The following is a 7801-nucleotide window of genomic DNA, read 5'->3' as shown; positions in this document are numbered from 1 at the left end:
GTAACATCGCGTCAGCTGGCTTAAAAAGGCGGCTCGAGCGCAACCTAGCCTCTCGACGCAGCGCCAGTGGCGACACCGGGCGGCGAGCGCTTCTACTTGCAACTGGCGCCGCGCGATGGCGCCACTGGGCGCATTGGTAGCATATTTTCTAGGTTAAATGAGAATGATCTGCTTTCTTTGTTGGATTTGCTTCTCAAAATAAGGTTTTTGTTACTTGCAATGTTATATTCAACGTATAATTTGAAAGAAAAATATTATTGTCCCTTAAATTGGTAGATTAAGAGGTTAGGTAACTCTAAAATTTTGAAAAATTCGATATTTTGTTGTTTGGCTTGAATAATAGTTTGAAGCTTTAAAATTATTAAGAGAAAGGACCCAAGAATCGAGCAATCAACGCGTATTTTAGTGTAGAATATATAGAAATTGTAAAAATATTGTAAAAGTTGCCCTTTGACCCCCATAAAATCAGAAAAACCCCATAAAAATGGTCCAATTTTCAAACGGCCATAACTCCTACAATAGTGAACGTATCTCATTGAAATTTTTTTCTGAAATAGAACTCATAAATACCTACAAAAAAGTACTAAACAACTTTTCCATACAGCGCCAACCGAATTAATTAAAAATCAAAAACGAATTTTTAAGAAAATTGACAGGGTGGAAAAAAAAATTTTCAAATCGTTTTAAAAAAATTATTGTTAGCTAGGGGGGTCAATTACAATTATTTTCGGTTATTATACATAATCCCGAAATCTTTCCCATTTTCTAGAAAAAAATTCAAGAAAGTGGATAAATTTTTCGGTGAAATTAAAAAATTTCAAATCGTTCTAAAAAAATTATTTTCAGTTACAGGAGTCAATTACAATCATTTTTGGTCATTATACATATCCCAAAAATTCTACTCATTTTCGAGAAAAAAATTTCTAATTGAAAATATGTGGCCTGGATCGTTTTTGTAATTTCATTTTCTATCTCATTTCCTTTTTTGTTTATTGAGTAACCTGTTGGTAATGTTGCAAGTGACTCGATAATGATAATGGGGCCCTAGTGCCCCAGAAAAATTCATTAAATCGAAAGAATAGTCGTATAGCTCGTCTATGGTAACTCTATTCGGTCGGTAAAATCTGCAAACGATTACCGACAGTCACTAACAGCTTCACCACATTACCGACAGGCACTAACAACCTCACCACATTACCGACAGTCACTAACAACCTCACCACATTACCGACGGGGAACGAGTATTCTCGTTTTACGACAAACGTGTGTTTTTTCTAATATTTCCTCCGATAACACAAGAAAAAAATTCCATTATCAATGTGTAACTTCTGAAAATTTTAATAAACTATATTAATCACAAAAACACACATTTTTAGTGTAGATTTTTAGTGTAATGTTGGAGGAATTCTATGTTATTAAAATTTTCAGAAATTATGGAATTTCTTGGAATTATTATTGGATTTTTTCCATTCCAAAATTCCATTATCCACGTATAAATTTTGAAAATGTTAATAAACAATATTAATCCCAAAAACACATCAAATTTTTAGTGTAAACATATTGAACAATTTTAATAAAAATGCCCCGTCGTAAATGTTTGTTAAAAACAAAATTTTTGAATAATTAGGAATACAACAAAGTAACAAATACTCCATTAAACTGTTAAATACATTCTTATACAGGGAAAATTGGGAACAATAAACCTGTTAAATAAAAATGAAGGTTTAAAAGTTTTTAAATAACAAGGATCGAAAGAAAATGAAAAGGTAGTCGGATAAGTAAATTCGATAAAGCATAAAATTTTTTATTTTTCATTCTGAAGCTTCACATATAATTTTTTTAATAAAAAAAAAGAAATGTCAATGTCCAAATAAGGGTAGAAAAAAGCAACAGCTTCGCAAGAATGAATAATGCGTACCACGATTTCACTTAACAGACCATTAACAATTGTGTCTTTTAACATAGATATATTTACACATTTATATATATTTATATTTATATATATCATATATATTTGTATATATTTATATATGTTTATATATATTTATATATATATTTATATAAAATGCTTTAGCATTAATTCATATAATATACATATATATATATATATATATATATATACTATTTTAATATCATTATCACACCTATAGTTGATTTGTTCCGCGAGGAATGATATGTATGTGGCATGCTCCTAACGGAAGCATGAGGCAACGTTGCGTTTAGCTCGTTTGTGTATAATACAGGGTGTTCGAATAACCCTGGGAAAAATTTTGGCCAAAATAAGAGGGGAATTGAGAATAGCAATTTGTCGATGGAGGCTTCGTTGGAAAGTTATTAACAATTGAATTGAGAAATTTGTTATCGTTCTGGAAAAATTATTTTTGGTTAAGGGGGTTAATTAGAAGCATTTTTGGTGATTAGGCATATCCTCGAAATTCTAATCGTTTTCGAGAAAAAAATTCGAGAAAGTATTGAAATTTTTTAGAGAAATTAAAAAATTTCAAATTGTTTTGAAAAAATTATATTTAGATGAAAGGGTCAATTGCAATCATTTTTGGGGATTAGGCATATCCTCGAATTCCTAATCGTTTTTGAGAAAAAAATTCTAGTAAATAATGAAATTTTTTGGAGAAATTAAAAAATTTTAAATTATTCTGAAAAAATTATATTTAGTTGCAAGGGTCGATTATAAGCATTTTTGGTGATTAGGCATATCCTCGAAATCTTAATCATTTTCGAAAAAAAAATTCGAGTAGATATTGAAATTTTTTGGAGAAATTAAAAAATTTCAAATTGTTTTGAAAAAATTATATTTAGATGAAAGGGTCAATTGCAATCATTTTTGGTGATTAGGCATATCCTCGAATTCCTACGCATTTTTGAGAAAAAAATTCGAGTAGATATTGAAATTTTTTGGAGAAATTAAAAAATTTTAAATTGTTTTGAAAAAATTATATTTGGTTGCAAGGGTCGATTATAAGCATTTTTGGTGATTAGGCATATCCTCGAAATCCTAATCGTTTTCGAGAAAAAAATTCGAGTAGATATTGAAATTTTTTGGAGAAATTAAAAAATTTTAAATTGTTTTGAAAAAATTATATTTGGTTGCAAGGGTCTATTATAAGCATTTTTGGTGATTAGGCATATCCTCGAATTCCTACGCATTTTTGAGAAAAAAATTCTAGTAGATATTGAAATTTTTTGGAGAAATTAAAAAATTTTAAATTGTTTTGAAAAAATTATATTTAGATGCAAGGGTCGATTATAAGCATTTTTGGTGATTAGGCATATCCTCGAAATCCTAATCATTTTCGAGAAAAAAAATTCTTTATCGAAAATATAATTTCTGCCCAGAAATGTCACTCGAAAATTTCATGCGAATCTTTAAAATACCATAACTTCTGAATGGATTGGTCGATTTTAATGTTCAAAAAGCCAAACGACGCGTATTTTAGTAGAGAATATATAGAAATTGTAAAAATATTCAAAAAGTTGATGCTTGACATTGCAAAATTAGAAAAACCCCATAAAAATTGTCCAATTTTCAAACAACCATAACTCCTATAATAGTGAATATATTTGAATGAAACTTTTTTCTAAAGTAGAGCTCATGGGTATCTACAAAAAAGTATTAGACAATTTTTCTATAGGGCGTCAAACAAAATTACTAAAAATCAAAAACGAATTGTTAAAGAAAATCGATAGGAGATAGGTGCCTCAATTTTTCGATGAAAAAAAAAAATTTCAAATCGTTTTGAAAAAATTATGGTCGGTTGCGGGGGTCAATTATAATAATTTATGGTCAATAGACATACCCCCAAAATCCTACTCATTTCCTAGAAAAAAATTCGAGAAGGTGCCTAAATTATTCGGTGGAAAAAAAAAAATTTCAAATCGTTTTGAAAAAATTATGGTCGGCTGCGAGGGTCAATTACAATTATTTTTGGTGAAGAGACATACCCCCAAAATCCTACTCATTTCCCAGAAAAAAATTCGAGAAGGTGCCTAAATTATTCGGTGGAAAAAAAAAAAATTTCAAATCGTTTTGAAAAAATTATGGTCGGCTGCGAGGTTCAATTACAATAATTTTTGGTCATTACATATACCCCCGAAATCCTACTCATTTCCCAGAAAAAAATTCGAGAAGGTGCCTAAATTATTCGACGAAAAAAAAAAAAAATTCAAATCGTTTTGAAAAAATTATGGTCGGCTGCGGGGGTCAATTATAATAATTTATGGTCATTACATATACCCCCGAAATCCTGCCCATTTTCGAGAAAAAAATTCAGTTATGGCGCAACTTTAAACGTGAATAAACAACGTGCGCCAGCGTCTCACAAGCTTAACTTTAAACGTTAATAACTGTAGGATATGGAACTTTATTACACCAAGAGATTTAAAATACACCAGCTCGCTTTTCACACTCCAATCGCTTCAATCGCTCTCTTTTCTCTCCCCTCTCGTCGCTTTTCATTTCCTTAATTACACATACATACTCACACATTCGCCTTAGAACAAAAACCGCACGCATTCTGCATTCGTCTTCGCGACCCCGGAATCAATCGATTTGTTTCCGAGGCTCGCACAGCTGACCCTGGTCACTCACCTCACGCATTCACACACACACGCACTCATACATTCACACCCCACACTCGGCCGTCCTGAATTTGACATCTGCCCTCAGGTGTCGCCGATCGATTCATTCAAATCTTCAAATTCCCCGTCGTCCTCATTTCCGCTGTCATTGATGATCCACAGCTTCATGTGGTCGGCTGACGCCGAAGTCTGCAGTGGACCTTCATGATCGCCAACCTTTCTCACCAGATAACGATCATTCCTCAGCTCTCGGGTGATCTCGTACGGTCCGAGAAACTTTGATGTAAACTTTGCCCCAGGGTGGGACTGTGTCCGCTGTATGGCCACTAAATCTCCTTGCCTGTAACATTGCGCTTTCTTCCTTTTCCTATTGAAGCCTCTTCTGTTTTCCTGCTGAATCTGAGATATTTTCTGTCTCGCCTTTTCCCGTAACTCGTCGCGATTTTCTTGAAACATGGTGGTTACCTCTTCCTCTAGCATTTCGCGTATCGCTGGATCTTCCCGTAATTTCATATCCGTGCCAAATAGTATTTTAAATGGTGTCATTCCAGTACTTCGGTGCGGCACCGAATTTATATATTTCTGCGCCGTATCCAAATGTTTAAACCATTCCTCTGGCTTCGCGGCAGACAACTTCGTTATCAGCGGAATAAGGGTCCGATTGACGCGTTCCACTTGCCCATTCCCTCGTGGTACACCAGTCGCTATTTTTACATGTTGAATACCTTCTCGCTCGCAATACTGTTTAAAATCTTGAGATGTAAAGGCGGTCCCTCTATCCGATATTATTCTCCTTGGGTTCCCGAATACTGCCGCTTGGTTTTCCAACCGCTTAACGACCTCGGCCGTATCCGTTGACCTCGTTGCGTACAACCAAACAAACTTGCTGAATGCATCCGTTACGACGAATACATACTTGTAATTTTTCCGTGTCGACGGCACCGGACCCAAGTGGTCCATGTGGTACGTCAGTAGAGGTGCGTCTCCTTTATCGATCGAATGTAGAAGACCCTCCTGCTTGCCTTGTTTTTTATTTGCCAGGATACACGGCACGCAATTTCTTACCACTTTCTCTATCTTTGACCTCATGTTGGGAAACCAATATTCCCTTTGCACGAGAAGTAATGTCTTCCCGACCGAAAAGTGTCCCCTCTCGTGGTCTTGCCTGACTATCTGCGACTGCATACTCGCAGGCACCACCAAACGGATTTCGTCATTCATCTCTTTAAACAAGACCCCGTTTCTCACGACGTAACCATCTAGGTGCCCTTCCTTGAATGCCTCCAATATTCTCCGCAAAGTGGTATCCTCACGCTGTGCTCGCTTAAGCCGAGCCATCAGACCTTCTTCCTCGCGATCCACCACTAGACAATTAGGCAACGGTTGCCGACTGAGCGCGTCAACATGCGGCATACCTTTTCCCGATCTGTGTTCTATCACATACTGAAATTCTTCCAGGAGAAGTGCCCATCTTGCCACTCTTACGCACAAGTCCTTCTTCTTGAGGGTCAACGCGAACGCCCTACAGCCCGTCACAATTTTAAATGGCACACCCAACAAGTAAACCCGGAATTTTTTAACTGCTTTCACTATGGCCAACGCTTCCAGTTCATAGCTCGAATATTTCGCTTCCGCCTCACTCGTCTTTCCACTCGCATAATATATGGGATGCAGAGCGCCGTCGCTCGCATCGCGTTGCAAAAGAATCGCTCCGTAACCGGCACTCGATGCATCGGTATGCAATTCGGTGTCTGCTCCCACCCGATATAATCGCAGTACCGGCTTTTCACACAATAACATTTTCAAATGTCTGAACGCACACTCTTCCCTATCCCCAAATACAAATTCGCGATTCGCCTTCGTCAAGTCCGTCAACGGTCGCGCTATAATCGAATAGTTACGGATAAATTTCCGGAAGTATCCCGTTAGGCCTAAAAAACTTAGGAGATTTTTAATATTTCGCGGCCTCGCAAAATTAATTACTGCTAAGGTTTTCCTTTCCGACGGTCGGACGCTTCCATTTTCGACAATGTGTCCTAAAAATTCGACCCGTTCCTGTAGAAAGGCGCATTTTTTCCAATTAATTACGAGCCCATACTGAGCTGCTGTCTTCAATACCAAAACAAGATTTTCTAGCGCACTCTCGTACCCGGCCGAAGGTATGATAAGGTCATCCATATAGGACAACACTACCCCTTTCGCTATCAACTCCTTAAACACGGCATTAATAAATCTTTGGAAAACTGCGGGTGCGTTACACAACCCAAACGGAACTTTCAAAAATTCAAACTGACCATCGGGAATCACGAAAGCCGTATATTTCCGACTGCTTTTGTTAAGGGAAACATGGAAGAAGCCATTTTTTAAGTCAAGAGTACTGAAAACCCGTGCACCCTGCAGGCGATCCAGTTGGTCCTCAATAAGGGGAAGGGGGTAGCGGTCCTTAACTATCTTCGCATTCAGTAACCTATAATCTACACATAGTCTTTTCGCACCGTCTTTCTTGTTTACTAGTACAACTGGACTCGCGTAGTCCGACAAAGACGGTTGTATAATACCGTCGCGCAGCCATTCTTCCACCTGTTTTTGCACCTCCTCTTTCCCCTTTGGTGACAAACGCCTCGCACGTTGATACACCGGTTCGTCGTCCTTTAACACGATGTTCATTTCGACGTTCACTTCACGAGTTTTCGACGGACTGTACGCCGTTATTAAATGTCCTACCGCAGCTCGATATTGTTTGTTTTGAATGTCCGATAAATCCACGCTGTTCGATTCGTAAATACAGTCTATATTCAAGATCTCGCGTTCCGCGTAGTTACACCGGGGTACAGGTTTTTTGATCGAAATTTTCCCATCTTTAATCATCACTTCCGTGTCGTTCAAAAAGTCGGTTCCGACAATTAGATCGTGCGTTGTCAGACTATCCGGAATGACGTTAACCGTTATCCCGAATACGTCGCTATCGATTGCGATGTTCGTCTCGAATTCGCCGAAAGTCTTATGATCACCCAAACCTACACCGCGGAAAATAATTTCTTTCCGAGTCAATTTCGGCATACCGATCTCAACATATTTGCTCGCCCGCATCAAGCTTATGTCGCTACCGGTATCGATCAGGGCTTTAACATTATGCCCGCTAATTCGCGCGTCTTTACAATACTTGCCCCTCCCGTTGGCTTCGCTAACACCGCAACTGTCTCTA

The sequence above is a fragment of the Colletes latitarsis genome, chromosome 12 (assembly GCF_051014445.1).
Source record: "Colletes latitarsis isolate SP2378_abdomen chromosome 12, iyColLati1, whole genome shotgun sequence".
NCBI lineage: Eukaryota > Metazoa > Arthropoda > Insecta > Hymenoptera > Colletidae > Colletes > Colletes latitarsis.
The sequence above is the reverse complement of the archived record's forward strand: the minus strand, read 5'-3'. Positions refer to the sequence as shown.